General features: G+C 39.7%; 1 protein-coding gene across 1 annotated transcript in view; it reads right to left on the minus strand.

Annotated features, from left to right (window-relative positions):
- Positions 1-22,906, minus strand: part of brinp1 (bone morphogenetic protein/retinoic acid inducible neural-specific 1) — a 124,270-nt gene that overhangs the window by 72,743 nt on the left and 28,621 nt on the right. The window lies entirely within an intron of this gene.

Here is a 22,906-nt window from a genome sequence, read left to right on the forward strand (position 1 = left end):
CTGAATCAGCTTCCACTCCCGCTCCACGACTTCACTTTAGAACAAGGTATTTCTGAGCATTTACTGCAGACTGGGAGATGCAGAAAGTGTTTGACTGTATGTACAAAAAAAAAAAAAAAAAAAATCTCTATTCATTTTTATTGTCTGCCAAGTTCTCTCCCAGCTTCTCTCTCTCTCTGTAATCAATTCATCGACACCGGCTGCATCTCACGACTTGGCCACAGCCGATTATTATATAAAACTTTATATGGCAGCCATATGTACCGAGGCCCCTCTGCCCCAGATTAAACATGCCAGCAGATGGAACCTGCGACATGATTCAGTGCTTTACTTCACAGCTCCAGGACCGGTTTAATGACCTATCAAAGAAAGTTAAGAGTAGATAAATGGCACTGCAGCTGAATGGGAGGGAGACGGGGACACAGGTGATTATTGCTTTATGGTGTTTAAGTAACTCGTGTGGGAGGTCGGGTGCATTACATTTGCCTGCGTGGGCGTGTCTAGCAGTGCATGATATGGATGAGGAGACCCATAAACGCAAAATGCATTAAACACTTTGAATAAATTCTAGAAAATACAAAGGCATTTTTAATTCACGTTAAGAAATTAAATCCTCGGATTTCCGAAATCAAAGAAATACACAAATGAGTCAGAAGTTACAAACACATAACTAAAATTTTAATTAAAAAAAACTATATTCAAAATGGGTTAAATAAAATAAAAAAGGAATATATACGGATTATGAAAACTGAGAAAAAAAAAAGTGTTTTAGTTGTTAATCACTTGGCCTTCAGTTGGAATAGGCTTTTTGTTATGGAAGAAAAACATAACCCTCAGAAATATCTTGATAATTTGGTTGAAAAAAAAAAAAAAAAAAAAGGTTCAGATTTTTCACATCAATTAATGAGAAACAATGAACAATGTTAGAGAAACTGCGTCACATTGTTCTCGATGGCTTTCTTGACGCTTCACACTGCTGCTGCCGCTGCGCCGAGGTCTAATTCATCCACTGCATCAATTGATCCCACACATACATTCATGTATTCTGCCAAGTAGCACTTTGGCATTTCGAACAAAGACTTTGCCAGATGACAGAGTTTTCTTCTTTCTTTCTTCTCTGTCTTTGAAGAATGAGCTAAAGTCAGTTAATCCCCCAGTGCCCTCATTGAGACCACCGTTTCACTGGATTCCACTGGTGGTCTCAGCACAGTTTCAGTCAAGTAAACATGAACAGCAGTTGCTCGGAAATACATTATTGCAATCAAGCAGCTCTCATAGCTTGAGTGTGATGAGAGAGAAGAATGTTTTTCACTGGAGATCATCTACTCTAATGAATGAACCAGTGGCAGCAACATGCCCGTGTCTATTTTAGACCTCAATCGCCTGAAAGCCTGGAGAAAAAAAAATGTTTGAAGCACTTCTATTGTCATGAGAGGTACTTCTTTTTGTTTTTTATGTCTTTTCTTTGGTGACATTGAACTTTTTATGTTACAGAATCAAATATAGACCAAGGCGAGAAGTGGAATCTCACTGTCAAAGTTGTTTTTTAAGTCAATACAGGCAGAAAAAAAAGTGATTATTTAAGCTTGAAAAATTGATGTGATCTGCTTTCAGTGACTGAAGTCTGTGATACAGTCTGTCCCTGTTAAACCCAAATTAGGGAGTATATTCGTGAACATGAAAGTCATCCTCTGAGCATCAACTCGATGCAAAATGCAATGTATAACTGATTTGGCAGAAGGAAAACAAATTAAAAATTTAACACAATGCATTAACACATTTCTGACACTTTTCCACTTTGATTAATTTGGATTAATTGATGTTTACGAGTGATGTAACAATCTATTCACTGCATCAGCTCTGAATTATGTCAATTCAATTGCATCAGCTCGATAAAAGAAATAAACAAGATGATTTCCTCTGAGTTCACCAATAAGCAACTTCAAGTACTTTGAACACAAACTTTCTCAGACAGCAGATTATGGTGGTGACCTGGAGGATAACACAAAGTTGTCTGAAGAGTCTGTTAAAAACACAAAAATAATGGACACTGTGATGCTTAAGTTGATGGAATGGGTGTTGTTGTACTAAATACTTGGAAAAGTTACTTGTGTATGACTTTGTGCTGCTTCTCTCATCTTAATTCAGCTTAATGACTCATGAAGCTCAACTGAAATAATATGTTTGTTGGAACTTATTATTGTATCAGTTCAGTAGTGTTTGTGAAAGTGTTTGCGTTTGAGTCAATCAGTCATTATTAAAGTATTATATTTAAAATAGTATTAGCTTCATTGCAACTGGCTCCCGCAACGGACAGCAACTTTCCAACTGTTTTCATGCAAACCTAAAGTAATAAACAACAAGCTAATAGAAAATTCAGTAGGTGTAACTGTTATTAACGTCAAACCTTATGATCGCATGGTTTGTTTCTTTAATACTGACATGTACAGAAAAATACTATTAGATATATAAGATTTATTCTGCTTCACTAGTCTTTACTCATTTTGATTGCTTTTGGGTTTTTTTATGATCTTTTTCCTTTTGAATTTTACTCACCTGTACTTTGTTTCTATATTAAATCACAGCTCGATGCATCTTTCTTTACCACAATGTCTTTATAGCTTGTGTACTGTAAAGCAGCTTGGAACTCCTCCGTGTTCGTGCAATGATTGGCAAGGGTGTTAGATCAACATAAAAAAAAAAGAATTTCTCTGTTTCTGGGTAGCGGATGAGCCTCAAATATGAAAGGAAGTGAAATAACAAGACAGGATAGAAAAAGCAAGCTGTTAGTTTCAGAGTTGCAGGTGACAGGCTGTGCTTGCATTGTTACTGCGCCAAATAAATCCAGATGAAAAAAAAAAAAAAAAAACGTACAGATGATGCCTTCAGAGCAGCAGAGATAAGGCAGCATTAAAAAGAACCTCTGCAAATTGTAAATGTCAAGTAAACAAATTGCGGTTCTGTTTTCTTCGGTTACATGCTTGCCTATTAGAAATGAACTGCGCCGTACGACTTATACGCTCCTCGGAACATGAACCTTAATGAATATGCGACGTGCATTCTGAACACTGATATCTTGTTGACGTTTCCAAATGATGCTGATTCATTCAAACAGCACCGAGTGGGTGTTTAGCACTCTTGTCCCACAGCATCAATCACCCCGGTTCGAGCCTTGGTTGTACAGATATAAAGAGTTTAAGTGAAAATACACTGATGTCGATGCAGCTGCAGCTCCCCTCAGCCTTCCTGCTAACAGTACACGAATATTTGAGCTGCTTTGTACTTTTGTTTGCTTTCTTTCCTTCCATTTCACCTGTGGCTGATTTTAAAAGGGGACGAGAGAAGCACGTGGGATTGGTCATTACTGTTGCTCATCCCAGCTCCACCTGCTGATTCTGTATTACTCCTCCTAATGGTGTATTCAGCATCTCCTCCCCGTCGAGCCCTGCGGCGCCCAGTTCGCATCAGCACCTTTGGTCACCAAATTTGCAACAAAAAAAAAGTGCTTGTCAGGCCCATTTGTGTTTGCACCTGGAGATTTTCCTCCGCATTTGCATCTGTGTCCTATTTTGAGATACAGCCATCTCAATAGTTACAGTAACAAGGGTCCCTTGCTGCAGCTCCTCGCAGAACACAGCCTTTTGCATGTCAAGCGGTTTCCGTGTGACTTGGCCGCTTCGATAGTATTCACTTTGCACATTTTGCACAAGTTAAAAGGTGTTATGAAATTCATGGTGCCCTCTGTAACCGTAATGGACAGCAAGTGTGAATACGGCAAGTCAAAACACCTCCCAGGCAGCGTTGCTGTCCGCTTCGATTAGAACTGGGGTGCTCTGACGTCGAGCGAACGCGTCCTGGAGCCCCGACACGGGCAGGAAACGACCAGCATGTAGTGCGTCACCGCAGGCACTTTGTTGATCCTCAAGCTCAAGCTCTGATTTATTTAAAAAGAAAAAAAGAAACTCCCTCGAGCAAGTCTGATATTCAAAGTATCATTATAGACAAAAGTGGAATGAGAGCCGCAGTTTTGTGTCTTCATTTAAGGAAAAATCTCTAATTAATTAACTTGGAAAGAGGCTTGGCAGAAACCAGAGACAACATGTTCTTGGGTGCCTCAGAAATGACATCAGGAAACAGAACAGAAAAAAAAAAAAAACACAAAGAACAGAACACTGATTTACAATATTTGTCATATTTAGCTTCTTGCTTCCTTCTTGTACTCCATCAAAGTCTTCAGAGTCAAATGCAAAGCACGCCCAAACACATTTTGACCCGCGTCGCTATGTGGTGGAAATCAAATCTGCATCTGCGCTTCAATCAGAAAACAAAAAAGCCGGAGCCATCTCTCTCTTCCCTCGAACACAACAGCAAGTCGTTCATGATGAAACAAACTAAATAAAAATCTTACATCTCACTATAAAGGTGTTAATGTTATCAAAACAGCCTGGTTTTATTTGAAGTAGACAAGGCGTTGTCATAAAGGGCAACACTGTGGCACTCAGCATTTTACAAGGACGATATAAAGGATGCACCTGCTGCAGGAAAAAAAATAATGCTACAACAAAAGCAGGGCAAAATAAATCTTAGATGACTTTTTTATGCAGGATTTACTTTGTTGTGGCTGGTGCATGGTTTTTTTTTCCCCTCTCTCTCTCTCAAATGAATGCTGATGCTCACAGTCCAGAGGAAGTCAGGGAGTTGTGTTGTGTCAGTGTTTCTTAGCTAATTGTACTGCTAAACATAAATGAGCTCACATTTACAAAAGTGAAAATTGTCTTAGAAAGCACTTTGAGATGGAACTTTTCCATCATATTCCAGCTAATCTTCTTTTCATCATAATTTTTCCTCAAAAACTGTAAAGAAATAAGTGAAAGTATGTTCATTTAATTAAAACAGACAATTTAGGAACATATTTGCTCCAAAGTGAGAAAGTTCTTAAAATGCTACAAAAAAAAGAAAAGAGAAAGACAGTTTCAATAGAATTCAATCTAAATATAAGCAGTGTGGGAATACCTAGAGTGTAAAACTTTGCCACACTCTCGTACGATCACGTTGATAAGCTTTCCAGCACGGCTCGGATGAGAGGGCAAAGGGAGTAAATCCCCCACAAATCCCTACATCCTGTATATTTGAAAAGCTTATAATGATCATTTTCACACAAAGTGTGCCACAGAGGTGATGATTCAACCCGGGTGTAATAGCTGCATCTGCACTTGGTGGTTAATATTATTCCGAGTTACATCATGATTTACCAGCAATAGTATTTCTAAGAAGTTGATCTATTAAAAATTAATGACAGTTGTTGCAAAAAAAAAAGTTCTCATAAAACAGGAATAACTCGTGTCGACAGAGGAATTATATCTGTATAAATGGTTGGTGATAATTTTGATGGTCGACGTGTAAGTGATGGAGGATCTCAGCATTAGTTTGATTTACATTGCGTTGGAATGATGAGTGACATTCAATTATATTCACAATAAAAGTGACAATCAGGAATATTATACATTTTATATAGACACCTTTTCAATGGTTAAAAAAAAAAGAGATTATCTGTTGCATATCACATTGATATCATATAAAACTTGACTTTTCACAAGAAATCATAAGAAATTAATAAGTGGCATTTGAATTAATGAGGCCGGAATAGAACTGAGCAAAACATGTGGAGTGAGGGCCGAAACTGACCCATGGAATGAATTTCAAAGTGCAGAAATAACAAAGACGAGTGAGAGATAAAACTAAATGTCATTTGTCACTAGAGGAAACCACTGGTTCTGCTCTCTGCTGCCAAATTGGAGCTCATGATCAGCAATGCTTCAGTGAAAGTGAGCTGAGGTGGTGGATGTGTGAAAGCATGTTCAAGGCAGCAGAAATCTTATTGGGGGGGTTGTGGGGGTTTTGGGCCACACGTGGCTCTTTAAGTAAAATGAGTTAATAAACCAATTTCCTTGAGGTTACGTTCAAAACCTTTACACTCCTTGTTTTGATAAATCGTAACTTTTTTCACTTCTTTCACATCCATTACGGAGCCGTCCAGTTCTTTCTCCACCTTTCACACAGTGCAAGGTTGTTGTTTTTTTTTAAACATGGTGAGTCAGTCACACCTGCTATTCTTGCTTGTATTCCCGTGATACAAGGAAGAAATCTAACGTTAACAGATCAGATGCTTTCTGTTCATTCTCCAGTATCAAAATGGCTTTGGATGAGTCTGACATTTGAAATCACAGGCTTACTAAAGTGTCACTGGAGTTAGCAGATAGCAGACCGGCAGGAAAAAATATCACAATTACGGGTTTTGTTTTTTTTTTTCTTTTTGTTGCTTTTTTTTAATGTGCCTGCAGTGTGTGTATGTGTGTGTATCAGCCCTGAAAGATTCCAGTTGTTTTCTTATTCCTGTGAAATGCACCACTTGGAGTAAGCTCTGTGTTTGTGGGACCACTGAAGTGGTTCTGCAGAAGTGTGCGCTGCTTCTGATGTGAGAAGGAACAGACTGTTTTCATGCTTTGATAAAGGCTAAACCTTTTACTATCTGCCATTTGTTCCACTGCCTGTTTGTTTCGGGATGTCTTGACAGTCGCTGGTTGAAAAGGACACAATACTACATCAATCCGCATTATCCACTGAAGATTTTATTTTTTTCACGTGACAAATATTCCTCGGGGTAATAACTCATTGGCGACAGCTTCTTAAAATCTAAGGATCAGCTTGCTTTCATTTCTCCAACCTTAAAACTCTAGCTGTCATTCACACAAGTCAAAAGTAGATTTTTTTTTGGTTGTTTTTACGACCGGGATTAAAGCACGTTTACTGTTTTATGAGATACATCATCAAGTTTGCTGTTTATTTGTAAAACTATTTTAATATAATATAAAGGCATCATAGTGGTGTTTATGCTAATGGACTACCAGGTCTGATTAGCATGAACATAATGATCCATCAAAACAAACATTAAAAAAACAAAAGAACAACAACAGGAGCAGCAGTGATCTCTGTGTCGGCTCTAATGAAGCAGAGTACGAGGATTGGCAGGCCGGCTCTGATTTCTGAAAAACTCAGAGCGGATGCATCCTTTCAGCTTCTGTTGCATATTTACCTGAACTAAACTCCAGTTGTGATTGATGCACTTTCTAAATAAATGAGCCCAATGACTGAAGGTGTAATAACGATATCTTAAGAAAGTGAATTAGCAGATTTCCCTGCATATGGAGATTCTGCGTGGTGACATCTTGCATTATTTATGAAAGTCCATTAAGCATTCCCGACACACCCCTGACTGAATCTTTTCCACTCTGTTCTTTATAGAACCGTGCACTGCTAACCGATAGACGGTGCACCGTGAGGGCTGGCAAGCTGCTCGGAATGGGGGAGACTTTGATCCAATAATGGTAATTCCCCCATGAATGACTTTGTGAAGCGATTTTGTCTTCCCACACAGTATTGACTTATTCCCTTTCATTCCGTACATGCTGTTCCCACAAAGAAACTGTGCTGCGTGATCTCATCTACTTGGATATGATATCTTTTCAGGGATGTAGGATAAATGTTATTACATCTAGACCAACATGTGGCCCGGTGGGGGTTTTGGGGAGTGTCTGCATGTGATGCATCTCAGAGGGGGCTTTCTTGACAGGACTTGTCAAGGCTGCAGACACGACTACGCTCCATGATTTATACCTCGTGGCAGCGTTTTCCATTTGCCTAGTTCATGTGATTTACCAGCGACCCACATTAAGAGTTGATATTTTTGGAAGCTGACCTCCAACGAGTTGTACATCTGCGTCTGTTTCACCCAAGGTTTGTCTCCGTCTTTCACGGCCGGGCTAAGTAGGCGACCAACAACATCACAGCACTTAACCTCAGTCCTGTCAGCGGTCGAGTGCTTTTATAACCGGCGCAAAAATCCTGGTCAGTGTTCATAACAACAGATCTGCATGAATTGCTGAACAGATCAGAGATGTGGGCACACACTCAGATTCTGATCTGGCACAGAACATTTTAACCCTTTACAGGACAAGCGGCTGGATCGCTTCTTGTTTTTTTTCTTTTTACTCCCAAACTACCAGCAGTGAATTTTAACACTCACATGTTGACACTTCAAAGGTCACAAAAATAGGAAAGTAAGTGACTCTTTAAATACTGCTGTCTTTTAACAATTACATGTGCAATCTTTCAATATTCTGCATCGTTCATTCCAAATGTGAAAACGCAAAAAAACACAAACATATGACTCATGATGATGATCGTGATGATGATAAAAAACAATAACAATAAAAACAGCCTTAGACAATGCACATATTTAAAAAGGAGAAGTATACCTCACCCATTCTGTATTCATGGGATCTTCAGTGTCAATATCTATAGCTCATAAATAATACATAAAGAAATATTATCCAAACAGTGGTACCTATCAGGCTGAGTGTAATTCCAGCCCTCCTTTGCTCCTCAACCCAGTGTTGGTGATATGGATATATTTGCTTCCGACATTGCTGAAGCTCTGCATCAAACTTGTCTCACCTCACACACAGAAGATAAAAGTTAATTCAATGAAATACTGAAGTTTTTAACAGTAACTGTATTCTAAAATTGTTACATCTTCCCAAACAGTTTCTGGACATTTTATAATGATGCATCATTTTCCTATCATTTCATTGTTTGATATATACCATTGATAAAAATAATTAGCAATGTCTACATTGGAATAATTGTAAAACATGAGTTTGCGTGATAACAGAAGCTCTAAACCTATAAACTCATGTCCAACACTGGATTCATCACTGTCTTTAAAAATGAAGGCATGTTGCTGTTTTTCCTACGACAGAAGTGTCCAAACTCTGGTCCACCGACACCCTCATACCTACTTTTATTGGGCTCAAAAGATGAGATAAAATCAGAGCTTTGAGACGAGGCAGAGCACGAAAAATATGCAGTTGTTACTTCAATACAAAGGAACAACTTAAACGCATTGTGTTCAAATAAATTGTTTCAAATCACTGGATTTCTGATGACCACGGTTTTCAGATGAATTGTCAATCACTGAGGTAATAAAAAATATGTTGCTAATCACATTACTGCTGGTAAAAAAAATGAAATAAACAAAAATCTAAGGGCATGCATTATAACGAATATATATGTCCCTTAGTGACCCCCATCCCCCCCCCAAAAAAAAACTAATGTGACACTTCCATTACATTTTTAAAAATTTTATTTTACTTCATGTTGTGTTTGTGTAAATTACACCTTTCTTGAAAAAGTGATTTTTGAATAACATATTTTGAATAATAATAAAAAAAAGTGATTAAAAAAACAGTCACAAAAACATGGTTAATGTAATTAATTTTCTGACTTGGTGATTTATGTTCCTGTGAGCTGGCTGAACCAGCCTAGAACCATTAGAGGAGTAACTGGAGCACCCTCAGTGCATTACATACCTCTGATTTGAATGTTCATGTCCCCTGGAGGGCAACATTAACATTTGTTTCATTTCAGAAGACCCTGTTGTTCCCATACTGCTACAGTTTCTATGTAGCAATGTGTGACAGAAGGAAAGAGGGGGGTAGAAAAAAAATTAAAAAAAATCCAGGCCTTTCCTGGTAATAGGGAGCCAAAGCCTGGCAATAAATCAAATAGACAGAGATACAATTGAAATCCTGCGTGAATTTCAACCACTGAGAAATATTCAGAATATTATAGAATGAATCTTAATCCTGTGCTCCGGTGCACAGTGGAGGAGAGAGCGCAGAGAAAGAGGTGAGATATTAGCGGCGTTGCTTGCTTGTGCTTGTTTTATTCATTTCCACTTCAATACCCGCAATAGGCTGGATTCCTAAACACAGCCAAGTAAACAGTGTGGGAAACTGAAGGATCTATTTTGAAATTCCGCTGTAGCATCAGCGACGCAGAGGCCATGTAAAAATATCCAAGTGACAGTTCGAAGCTAATGGGTTTAGACAAAATTAGGTATGTGTTAACAGTAAATCACTTTAGGCTCACTGTCAATGATCCTACGTGTCTGTCAGAATGGTGACAGTACTGTACGTCCTGCTTCACTGAGATAGCAGATTTTTTTTTCTCCTCATCAACTTCAGCTCTCACTAGAAAAGTGTTTTACAATAAAGTTATAAAAATACACTCAAGTGCAGAACTATGACACCACTGCTGTCTTATAGTCTTAGATTTTAAGCTATTTAAGGAGGCTACTTAAGATACTGGACAGTAGGTTGTAATGTAGCCGCTAATCCTGCCTGAATAGCTCTTTTGTCTGTTATAATAGAGGCACAAAAACTGGGATTCACCTACATTTCCTCCACCATTTGCAACAACCATTTTTTTTATTATTATTATTTTTTTCCAAGCATGATATCCTGCCACGAGCCTGCAAGAGTCCGCGTGTGAGAGATGGTGGCATTAGGCCGGTAATGACCATATTGTTTTCAGAGCATAGGGGAAAAAATGAGAACGTCCGGACACGGAGGTGTAGAGACAGAATGAGTTGCGCAAAAAGGATTATGTCAAGGTTACTGTGATGTGCAACACAGAAATGGAAAGGCTGCCTTTAATCTTACAGAGTGAGGGCTTAGTTTGGGAAGATTTGTGACTTTCTTTGCCAACTTCTTTTTTTTTTTTTTTTTGCATAAGCAGGAAAAATTCAATTTCATACTTCCTCTCTGAAAACGTAGCATTGTTATCTTCACGCTAAAACCTGTAGCAGGCTGCGCAAAGAAGTGTTGGGGGACAAGACGGCAATGAAGTTGTTGCTCTAAATTTTTAAATGATTGTGAGTGATTTTCCTTTCCAGTGAGCGCACTGCTGTCTGGAGGAGAGAGAAGAAGAAAAAAAAAAAAAAAAGAAAAAGCCTCTCTGAAAGTCATTTGACTAGGTCGTCAATTTATTTAATTCTGTGTCTGCAGAAAATCGACTGACCCCAGAAGAAATCCTCGATAGGCTTTGAGCTGAGGCAGAGGGGGAAATAAACACGATAAATCTAATTTACTTATGACCACATTGACACAGTTAATGTAATAAAGTATGCTCAGTGGCAACAGAGCGCACGCTATCTGTGGTACTTTTTTTGGGGTCTGCAATGTGCTGGATGTTTAAATAGAATCAGAAAAAGTCTTTCATGGTGGGATATTATGCACCGTGACACCTAAAACATTGGTGCTGCACATTCACATGTAAGCATGGTACTTATTAACTATTAATTGACCCATATCAGCGAGTGGAGCGTGATCGCCTGAATGGAAAGTGATTGCTGGCGTAATGGCTTTGTTAGTGCACTTTGTAATTGTGACGAGGCAATGAAACGACAATGGCTCTAATCAAAAACAATCTCCTAATTCGCTTTAATCTCAGGAATTTGATGGGACGTGGTGCCGGAAGCCAGCGCACGGGTGAGTGACACGAGCATGTGTCTGAATCTAATTAGCTGTGTAATGTGAGAAGTTGCCGCTGATGAACTGGGCTGAGTGTGTGGGCAGAGATTCAACGGGAACGATCACACGAGAGCGCAGCCGCGAAGAGAATGAGAGAGACGGAGCCAGTAATGATATGGGAGCTCGAATCTGTAAACTCTGCTAAAAGGGTCGGCAACCTTTAAAGTCACAATAGCTGTTTTTGGCAACCTCACACTTAAAAAAAAATAATAAAAATCTGTCTGAGCTTTATGATGAAGTACACTTATATCATAAACATTTTCATACAGTTTTTGCAGCACACACCAAAACTTCACTTTCGGGTTCATTTATAGAATTAAAGAGTTGAGATTAAAGAGTCACTCGTGTTTTATGGCTGTTTCCAACTTTTACAGCAAAAGAAAACACCAAACTTTTATGAAGCGCACAATATATATTGACTCAGAAACTCAACAGTCATGAAGTACAGCAGCGGTTCCCAACCTGAGGTGTGGGACCTCCCTGGGGGAGCGCCAGAGATCAGAGGTCAGCATGTTAAAGAAAACTATCATAAGACGCTTTTAAAAAGGAGCAGACGTGGACTCCTACTGGAGTAAGAATGGATGTGTCTGGTAGTGTCTGGCTTCACTTTAATCTCAGAGGCCACGGGGGGGGTGGGGGGGCGGGGAGTGGGGACTCTGCCTTTCTTAAAGGTGGTCTGGGGAGGCCTCCAGGGAGGAAACGATGGGAACCACTGACCTCCAGTTACAAGGTGACATGATAGACAGATATTTTCTCTCTGCTCTGCCAGCTGTCTAAAAAGATATATTTTTTGAGTCATTTGTAACTTCAAACAGCCAGATAACATCAAAGAACTGTCTTCTTTAGAGAGCTACACTCTGAAGCACGCTATAGCAGAGAGTCGCAGGTTGCAGACCTATGTTATTTCAGAGCGAGCTCCTTGACATTATTGACATAAACTGCATTCAGGAGAGTCGGCGGCACTCCGGAAGATTATGTCATCTATTTGCATATGTTTCCATCTCATAGGTAAAGAACTCCCGTATAGTTCAAGAAGCACTTTATCACCTTCTGTGTCCTGTAATACAATCACGACCAATGCTCTTTCACTCTACATATAATGGAAATCCTTCCAAGGTCAAGGCATTCATGCAGTAAAGAGGAACCACTGTTATTGTTCTTGCCCTAGATACAGCCCATTGTGCGCCATCCATTTACTGCTGAACTCAATTTGCCCCGTGATAACTGTCAGTCACCCCCCCCCCCCACACACACACACACACACACACACAAAAGTAAATACATAAAGCAACATTATGGTAATGATTTCAGCATTCTGTATATGTGGAGAGTTTAATGGCTGAGACATAAAGCTGCTATTTCATTTCATCAAGTCTCCTTTATCCGAATATCGTGCAGAAACAAAGCTGTTACAGTTCACCTCACTTCACTTCATCCTTATCTCCACGACAAAATCTAAATAATGACAACCAGTCGGATTAAAAAAAAAGGAGCGATATTAGAGCTCTTGTGAGGAGTGTGGCACAAGCTGCGAAGAGAGCCGAGGCAGAAAAGATGCTTGAGGACAGATTTTAGCAGCTTGGACAGCGATAGCCCCCCCTCATTGAGAGAGACCTCTCTGGATGAAGGTCAAGTTCCAAAAAGACAACACAAGTGATACTGAGAGTAATAATCACAAATAATTTGAAGTTTACTAATTGGTCCCTAGAATGTGCGTGCTCTCACCTCACAATAGGAGTACTCCTGGTTCGAGGCCAGGTTTGAGGTTTGGGTTTCCTCCAAGAGCTCTGGATCAGCGATGGGCCACTTTTATCATTCCGAGGGACACAAAACTTTCATTGTCACTACCAGAGGGCCAAATTATGAACAAGTACATCTACTGCATGGATTTATTGTCGCTAATTCATTGAAAAGGACAAACTGTGTGCCTCTGATTTCAGTAAACATGCATGCATTTGATAGCTGGATCGAACCCAGATATGATGTAACTTGGAGTCATTTAAAAGGATACCTGATTCAACTGGGATAAAAACAATTATCCTGCCATTAATTTTGAAAGCAATCTATTATTTCTAGAGAATTGGGTCTAAATGTAACAATAATTGATTTATTGATGTCTTTTATTTGCCCGTAGTTGGGAATGTCAGTACGTGTGGTCTGTGATGGACAGAACTATCCACTGTGTATTCTCTGAGTTGGAAAAAGAGGACAAAGAAAATATACAAGTGGATCCTTTCAAAAATAAAAGACTTCATGTAAATACCTTGTTTGTGCATGGAGATTATCCTTGAGACTACAAATAATCTATTCATGAAAACCATCTCATCTAATAGACTGTGAATGGTCGGCTGAACGTATCTGACAGCTTATTTTTCTGAGCTTAACAAGAAACTGTCAGGACCAACGTGTTGACTAAAAAGACCAACTTCATTATGAAATCAGAAAAAAAAAAAAATTCTGTATGCATTGTCAAACCGAAAAACAATGTTTTCAATGAATTAAATTGTGAAAAAAGACAACTCTTCTCTAAATAGTGAGTTCATGTGATACGGAGTTGAGATCCTGTGCCCTCTGTGTGTCCCTTTTCAGATACTCGATCCTCGGTTACGTTTCCAGCCGATCCTCCGGTGTTTTGAAATCAGACTTTGGTGGGTAGATATCAAGTCACAAGCATGCACAGGTCAGCTGTAATCCATAATATCAGCGATGCTTCGCTGCTTCCAGTCGGAAAATGAGAAACATGTCATTACTTGTTAAACCCACTTATCAGGCCTTTGCTGTGTGAACCCCGGGAGAACAAAACAACCTTCTGGAGGAGGCCGTGCTGGCTAACTCTGTGTCCTCTCCTCCTCAAACTCACTTTGGAAACACTTTAAAGTGAAAGATCTGACTGATTTGATGTGAAATACCACTCCTTCTGCTCGGATCATTCTTGCTTTGATTCATCTGTAAAGAATATCTGAAACAACATGGTTTCACTGAACACATAAGCTGAAAATGATTCATTTAAAACAGACCTCCACTGGGTCAATTTAACCTGACGTTTCTTTAATGAGACACAGCAGGTTGGTATAATTTTTCAACACTGCCCTATTATCTGATTTTACATTACACATGGTGAGATGAGACACAGTGAGAAGAAGGTTTTTTTCTCCAGGTATTTAAAAATGTCGGGAAAAAAAGAAAAATTAGATAATGGACTGGAGTAATTTCCCTCCTAATAAAAAGCTGATCTTTTCTCTCCAGTTCGATGATAAATATTTAACAATGAGTCTATAATGCTAAAATAAGCTTCGTATCCAATGATTACAGTTTGTCAGTGATGTGTGCAGTGGAACAAACCGAAAAAAAAAAAAAGATGAAAAGTGTGTATTTCACCAAATGTGTCTTTAGGATCAGTTTTATTGTTAAAATATCTACATCGACACCATGATCTCAGTTGAGGGAAGTTGTCTACAGGATAGGAAAGCAAGCCTCACACCTTTTACATGTGCTGTGTACATGAACTTCAGGAGCTTTTCAGATTCCAACAATAGCATCAAAGTGTCAAATAGGAGTTATTAAAAGCTACTTTTTCATCAGTGTTGTTTCATTAAGCCTTGTTTCATTCATCAGATAAAAACAAAATTCAGTATACATCTTCTTGCAAAATGTGTTTTCTTCTGATCACTACAAACAAAAAAGCTGCCCAAATCCTTCAGGCCACAATAGCAAAGAGCTACTCAAAATAACACGAGACGAGTCATTTTCATGTAGGAATAACTGCACACAGCCAGGTTATCACGTTCAACAATTTCTGTTTTGCTGCAAGAGAACTGACTCAGATGTGCTGAGGGATGAGAATAAACCTTTTTTTTTCTTGTTCGTGTAGGTCATATAAAACAGCAAAGCCGTGTGTTGACTTCTGGACGTGGAGAGACGCCTCTGCTGAGGTATTTGAAGGAGAAACTGCTGGAACATAATGTGTCTCGGTCATTTAGACACTCAGGAAAATTGTCTCATGGTGAATGCAGTGATTGTGATTATTTGTTTTATTTCAAAGGTTCCACAGTACTTTTAAAGTTACTTTGGCTTTTTAACAGTGTGTTGACTGAAATAACTGAAATGCACTGTATAGTGACTCTGAATTTTGATTTTTTTATTTTCTACATGTTTTCTATCTGACAACGCCCACATGCAAGCCGTGCTACACTGCCTGATTTTCTTTTTTTTTTTTTCCAGCATGTTGAAGTGTCTGCAGACGTCACGCTTGACTGACATCTCCTTGACCCTTCTATGTTAGTTGCGTTCCAGCTGCTGGCACGAACACAACTATCAGCTTCCACTTTGTTAAATATATGGAGTTTGCAGACCTCAGACCTCGGCTCCGTCAAGCCTTAACCTGAAACACGATCTAATCAGCCAAAGAACTCCTGTGTGGGTGGATAGCATTATTAAAGCATAAAATGTGAATCAAAAATTGAGGAAGTCACAGAGAGCAGAGGGTGAATTCTTTGGGTTTGCATGTGTGGATTAAAAGCCAACCGTGGCAAAGCTAAATACATTTAAAAAAAAAAATAAAAATAAAAATAAAAAAATCCCTGCCAATTATTTTTATCATCAGAAACATCTCTCTGATGTTACTCCAGCAGGAGTAGGAGTGGGGAAATATTTCATATAATTTAACAGCTTGGATCGCCACATTGCGGAAACCGTATCTTGAAGTATGCCTCCTCCATTGTCTCTTCTTCAGGGCTCGTTGCTGTTGTGGCGACGCTGTATTGCCAGTCTCATGGGAGAGTGGCATAGGCGTCCCACGCAGTGAATTAGTCAGTACTTAACCCTGACAGTTTCTTCTAGCCTCCTGTTTCTCCTCTAATTACCATCCCTTCCTTGCCAGTAATTAAGTCATCCCACAGCGGGGGCTTTTTACCACTGGGTTGGAGAAGGAAAGCGGCGTCGAGTCCCTCCCCGTATTTGCTCCGGTTGATTGTCGCAAACCTACACAGCCGAAGAAATGCAGACCCACACCCAGTATCAGCGGTGCTCTATTGATTGTAATTGTAGTGTAGCACGATGATAACAGGGGGAGTGTGTGAGTATGTGTTTGAGTCGTCCATGAGGGAATAAAAAAAAAACCTTAATGAGAAATATGAGGGTATTACAGTAAAACTGATGTTTTCTCTGCAATAAATACACCAACAATAGAAACTCTGGAGATTTAATCGTGGATGACTCTGACCCAGCCTGATTGGTAGATAAGAGTGTTCAGAACAGCAGAGCTTCGGTCAGGAAATGTTGATCCATGTGTGCCGACAGGGAGTGACGCGACAACAAAGCTACTTGTGAGGGACTGAGTCGCCAGATTTCTGCATTTTCTCGATCGTGCCGCAACAGCATCACCACCACATATAGATAAATAAATATATGTACGTGCTTCGGTTCAGGGCTGGCGCTGCAGGATTTTCTTTTCTGGCTTATCTACAGGAAAAAGGAGCAGGTTGTAGTTAACCCACCCGCTGGCTTTAATTACTACTATCAAGTTCAGTAAGCTGAACTTAACCCTTTTTTCCCCCTCGCTCTCTCTAAAGCAGCCATGCAGATCGTGGCACTGAGTTTCCTTATTTTTTCGTCCAACGCTGAGTTGGATTTGTGTGTATTGGTTGCATTATCTGCGGACGGCCACATTGGAAAGCTGACAGCAAATGAGGAATGACCTGCAACCCAAATGCCTGGCTGGACTCAGAGACACCACAATTAAACGGTCAGCATGTTGAACCCCGAGGCCACCGGGATGTGCTTTTATTGTGTTCTGCTCAATGACAATACAATATAAGAGGTGACATATGGCTTTACTGTGTAGAAGACCGTATCAGTGGAAAAGTTTCTGCAATAGTTTGGCTGCTTTGTAAATGAATCAAGAATAAAATACTGGCAAGATACTTGAAATGCGGTTGAAAGATTAATAAAACATGTCTTCTGTTAATGTTATCAATCTTGTTGAGAAATTGTCAATGGCTGGATAACAGGTCCACACTATTATTGTTTTCATGATTCCACCACAGCTGTCCTTAGAAAACTGCATCTGTCACCCTTTCATGATTAGAAATTAGGCGATAAATAAATAAAACATTGCTGTATTAGCATTTGGGCGTCGGGCAGAGCAGTGCATGAATGAAAAAAAAGAAAAAAATCGTTAAATATGCAGTTTTCCCAGAATGCGTGTCCAAATTAATGTAAGTGAAAACATTTTGACAGATGAAAACCACACGATTTCCTAAGTGCGGCCATGATGAGATGCAGAATAGGCTTTAATAATACATGCCCTCAGTAGTTTGTTGTTTGCGGTAGAGCAGTGCACTCGGCTACACGGTATTTTTGAGTCAGTCATCGGAGCCATTTCCCGTGCCGCTGTGTTTTTCCTCACCTTGACTATGACCTCACTGTCAGCTCACCTGTCGCTTCCCCCATTTTTTGTTTTGATACTGAACTCATCGGACCTGCTTCCATGTCTCAAGCACTTACACACCTTTCCTTTATCACACACTTTTAGCACCTTCCTGCCTAATGGCATCCCAGACCCCTGGATGTCTGTCCTCTTTCTTTAGCGCGTTTCATCCTTCCTGACTTGCCGACTCCCTCTCTCTCTCTCTCTCTCCAGCTCTTCCTTTGGCTACTGCCTGCTGAATTAAACATTGCTGCAGCCTCTCTCTCAGCAAACCTGCCGACTACATCAAATCCGCCTTCCCTCGCTCTATCCAATTACAGATGGCTCATCCAAACTAATTCGGGACCTGAGTCGGACAAATGTTACACCTTGTTTCTTTTTAAAACAAATGGGCCACACGGATCAGCACCAGCAGACTAACAAACACATCCACTCCCAACACATGGCTTTCATCATGAACATGTGTGTTTGTGTGTTCAGCCTCATGCATTGTTGTTGTTTGCTTTGTGATTGACAGATGGCAACATATTGCAGCACTGCAACAGACCATATGAGACAAAGCCTTGCACAAATTAAAAGAAAGCTTGGAAGAAAAATGTGGAACAGAAAAGAGGAAGCAACTCGAAGCCAGCCGTTTGATGAACGGCTTGAATTAGAGACTGAATAAAATATGTTTTTATGCACATGCAAATCATATCTACAGATTATTCAGATTTTAGTGCTGATCAAGTGGTTGCCTGAGTAATGAATAAAGTTAGAAATAATTAATATGATGAGAATTTTCATTTGAAATCTGCATAATTTGCTTGCATGTGTTTCTTGTCAAAGCCTGCAAAAAGATCTTTTATCTGTGAAAGTGAGCTAAACTTATGTCAAAAAACTCAAACTGTGACAGTGGTAATTACTGGAAATTTTGGTTCATGAATGCATAACCTTGGGTCATTAGAAATCAAAAAGTAAATTACAAAGTGTCTTTTGTTTTATGTATGCGCTCAGCTCCAAGCACATTTCTCAAACAGATTTTCTTTCACTACATTTTACAGTTAAAATATCTAAAATGACAAATTTTTGCATTTTCAAAATTGATTTATTTATGTTTACCGCAAAAATATAAATATTCACTTGCATATAGGAAGATAATCACCAGTTTCAACTTGTGCAACAAATGGCAATGTTTGCCATAACATGCAGTCAATAATACTGATTATTGCCTGTTAGTATGGAGGAACACTGTAAGGCAGAAAGTGAACATACTGTCATCGAAATGCTTAAAAAAAGTGTAAGTATTGTCCAAGTTTGACAAAAATTGGTCTGAACAGCTGCAGAGCTTTTTCTACATTTTTCTACTGCATTCTATTTTTGTAGGAAACACCTGTTTACCTTTGAGATCGGCAATATGAGGCATTGTATGGAAACCAAGAAAAATATATGTTTTAAAGTAATTTGTGTATCTAAAGCCTGTTTTAGCTGTTTTATGCAGTCGAAACACCGAGGTTCCTTTGATATGCTAATAGGAAACATGTTGGCTTTAATTAAATGGCTCATTTTTATTTCTTTTGGCCGGTCACTGCAGAGTTTGGTTCTGAACCTTGAGTACACGTTCAGCTTTTGATGAGCCGTGGCTCTGTGACAAGATTAGCTCCATCAAAACTCCCTATTCATTCACTTCTGCGCAGCCTTTCAAAGTGCGATCAATCAGAGCAATGCATTTTCATAAATATTTTTTATTCTAAATAACAGCTCTCATCTTGCTTCTTTGATTACAGTGCAGTGCTGATTTGAGGCCTTTAAAATGCATTAATGGCCGCCAGATTTGCATTTATATTGGATTTTTTTGCTCAAGCACACGAGAACCTGTGATAGAGCTGCGCGAACAAAGACCAAACTGAGAACACACGTCATCTGAAACACATTCGACCCCATAATGGAGTACAAGCAAGAGAACGAGGGATGCTGGTGTGAGCAAAACAGGCCACTGAAAGTCACCAACAACTGAAAACACGAACGGAAGCTGTACTTAGCCGGGGGACTGGTACGGCAGGAAGCAGTGAAAGTGGCTTTCTTGTGACTGATGAACACCATCCAGGAAATGCACACTTGTGCGTGAACAAGAAAAACATAGATGCGACTGCAAGATTGCAATCAGCAGTGACAAGACCCAACAATAACTTTTACAAAGCACACTCGGATAATTTCTTTAAGAGACACGAGAGAGGAAGGATAATTGGTGCCTTGCGGTCCGTCTTTCCCCTTCAAGTGACAGTGACCTTTTTAGAGCGTTCGGCAAGAGGCTGGAACCTCCTAATTCTGTATTTATCCTTCAAATTAGGCACAGTGCCCATGTTATTAAAGATGGGGCAGATTTGTTTGTTGCTGATCAGGTTGGCATTGTCCACGCGGCGTGCCTCCGGGGTAATCTCTCTTGATAAGTGAACCCGAAAGGAATGGATGCTTTGTCTCTCCGCAAATCTGATTCAACCACTTTCCACCACTAAATCGTTGAGGCAGAGAAAGTCTCCGGGGAAATTTACAAAGCGATTCAGTCCTCATTGGTTGTTAGAGTAGAGCACGGCTGGGCAATCATGTGCCAAGGAGGACGGAGGGTATGTATGATTTCATTTCAACCAAACACTACACCAGCTGATGTCACTGATTTCCTCCCCCCCGACTGGCTGAAGAAGTACTAATCACTTAAATTAACTGGTGGTTCGGGTCGGGATGAAATTCTCGAAAGGCAATTGGGCCTGTGGGGAGCATTTCACACCTTTGACTCAGCTATGAAATATCATTATTTACACAATCTATAGACAAGGGTAAAAAAGTACCTTTCATTTCGTCTTACAAGTCATTACTAAAGGGAAGACGCGCATCAGGCTGTTGCTGGGAAGAAAAAAAAAACAGCAAAAAAAAAGAAATCTATTAAAGTCTCGGTTGATTGTTGTCACCAAATATTTAATGGAAATTAGATGTGATTTGTCACACTCCTAATGTTTAATTGTAAGGGATAGTTTGCACTGAAGGCTGGATTTGATGCCACCAACGGTTTGTTAAGATTGAGAAACAAGAGGAGCCACCTGGGCCACGGATTATTCCCAGCAGCACCAAACATACAAACACACACAAATACACACACACACACACACACACACACACACACACACACACACACACACACACACACACACACACACACTCTGTTTTAATAAATCACTGCGGCATCAGAGAAAGCACTCGACGGCTGCGCAGTGTCTAACGGAAAGCGGCTTCTTGAAGTTTCGCCTCTGAGATTCACGTCTCCGTGCAACATCCTGCTCTGTCAAGTTACACATTATGCAAATGCATTGTTTACTGTTCATGTGACAATATCAAGGCACGAAAGCCAGTAGGGACCGGGGCCTGTGGCAACTTACTGAGAGAGATGGAAGCAAACGAGGGAGAGCAAACTCTGTGAAAGAACTGCCAAAGAATGTGGCAAATGACTCTCTTACTCTGCTCTGTAATTCAGAGTTAGCGGGCTACTGAAGAATCCACCGAAATCAAAGCCCGTCATTCGGAAAGAGAGTTTCTAGCTATCCAATTTCTGTACATCAGCCGCTGCACGTGAGCCATGAGAAGATCTGTGCTGGAAAGCCGGGAAACCTGCTCACCAGAGAGACTGGATGTCGTTGCAATGATTGAATAAAGAACTCGATGCAAGTACAGGTGGAGAGACAGAGATTGAACGCTGACAGAAATCAGTAATCATTGATTTAAGACATGATACTCTTCAACGATTCGAGCAAAGGTCAGGGTTAGGTTTAACAGAAAGCAAGAGTTAATTGTCTGTGGATTTTGATGTGTGTGAAAATGAAAAAGTGTGAGATCTCATGAATGAAACTGCTCCTTGAGCATGATTTATCTGCCATGTGACTTAAAACATTTTGAGCCTTTTACTGTGCTGCTTCTCAGCTGTGAATTATTTACGCTCTATCAAGTTAAGAACCGTTTTGGTGCGTGGATTGAGATCGCATCATGAGGAGAGAAAACACATTTAAGCTGCATTTTGTGAAGGATCCAGAATGTTAGGATGATGAATAATAACTAAAAGCCATGGAAGCTCTCTCTCTGCTGCCCTGGAGATCATCATTCTTCTGTAACTACCATGTGTCATCCAAATGGATCATTTTTATAACTTTGTCAGAGCCATATCTGCCTATGATAACAACAATACTGAAAAAATGACTAATGAAAGGGAGCTGTCGTTGTTTTCAGTGTTGGGAATCGGCGAGTGCCACACAATAATCAGCGCTACTTTTAGAAGATGTGCACTAGTATTTGATTACTGCTATAAAACCAGTCGCAGCATTACAGTCTCTTATTAGCTTATTGCTGACCTTATTTCTTTTGTCATAAATCATGTTGTCTCTCTCCGTCTTGCTGCGAGCCTTAATGATCGCCAACGTTCATGTTTACTGGAGGAGGAGCACATTACATTAGCATTAACCTGTGTTCGCAGTAGTTGTGAGGTATTAGCAGCCCGAAATATAAACCGTTTTTGCTGTTTCTTCTGGTCATCACTTGTTTATGAATACATTTCTTTTGAAAACAGCTGGTATTGCAACCATAGAGCATCTTAAACTCACTTATTGGTATAAAGTTACCATAAATACTCATATGCTTTTCTTTCATAGAACTACAGATATGAACAGTAAGTGTAAGAATAATTTACTTCAGTAAAAAAGGTGCAACAACAAATGTTTAAGAAAAAAAGTAAATGTGAGCATAACTACAGTGTTGCACAATTACTTCTTTCCGGTGCTGAGAAAATGTTTGCGACGCCACTCCTGCAAATGGAAAAGATTAATATCGATGAATAAATTTCATAGGGATAGGATAGGGCATCAAACCTGCAACATTCCGATTGAGAGACTTCCCACTCTATCAGCTGAGCCAAAAAATATATAAAAAAAGAAAATACAAAATGATTAAAGCTAAGTTCTACTTCACTGATATATAATAAAGAAAATCATTGTGCTTGAATGGAAAGCATCTAAATATAAAAAAGAGT

This window comes from Salarias fasciatus (assembly GCF_902148845.1).
Source record: "Salarias fasciatus chromosome 7 unlocalized genomic scaffold, fSalaFa1.1 super_scaffold_4, whole genome shotgun sequence".
NCBI lineage: Eukaryota > Metazoa > Chordata > Actinopteri > Blenniiformes > Blenniidae > Salarias > Salarias fasciatus.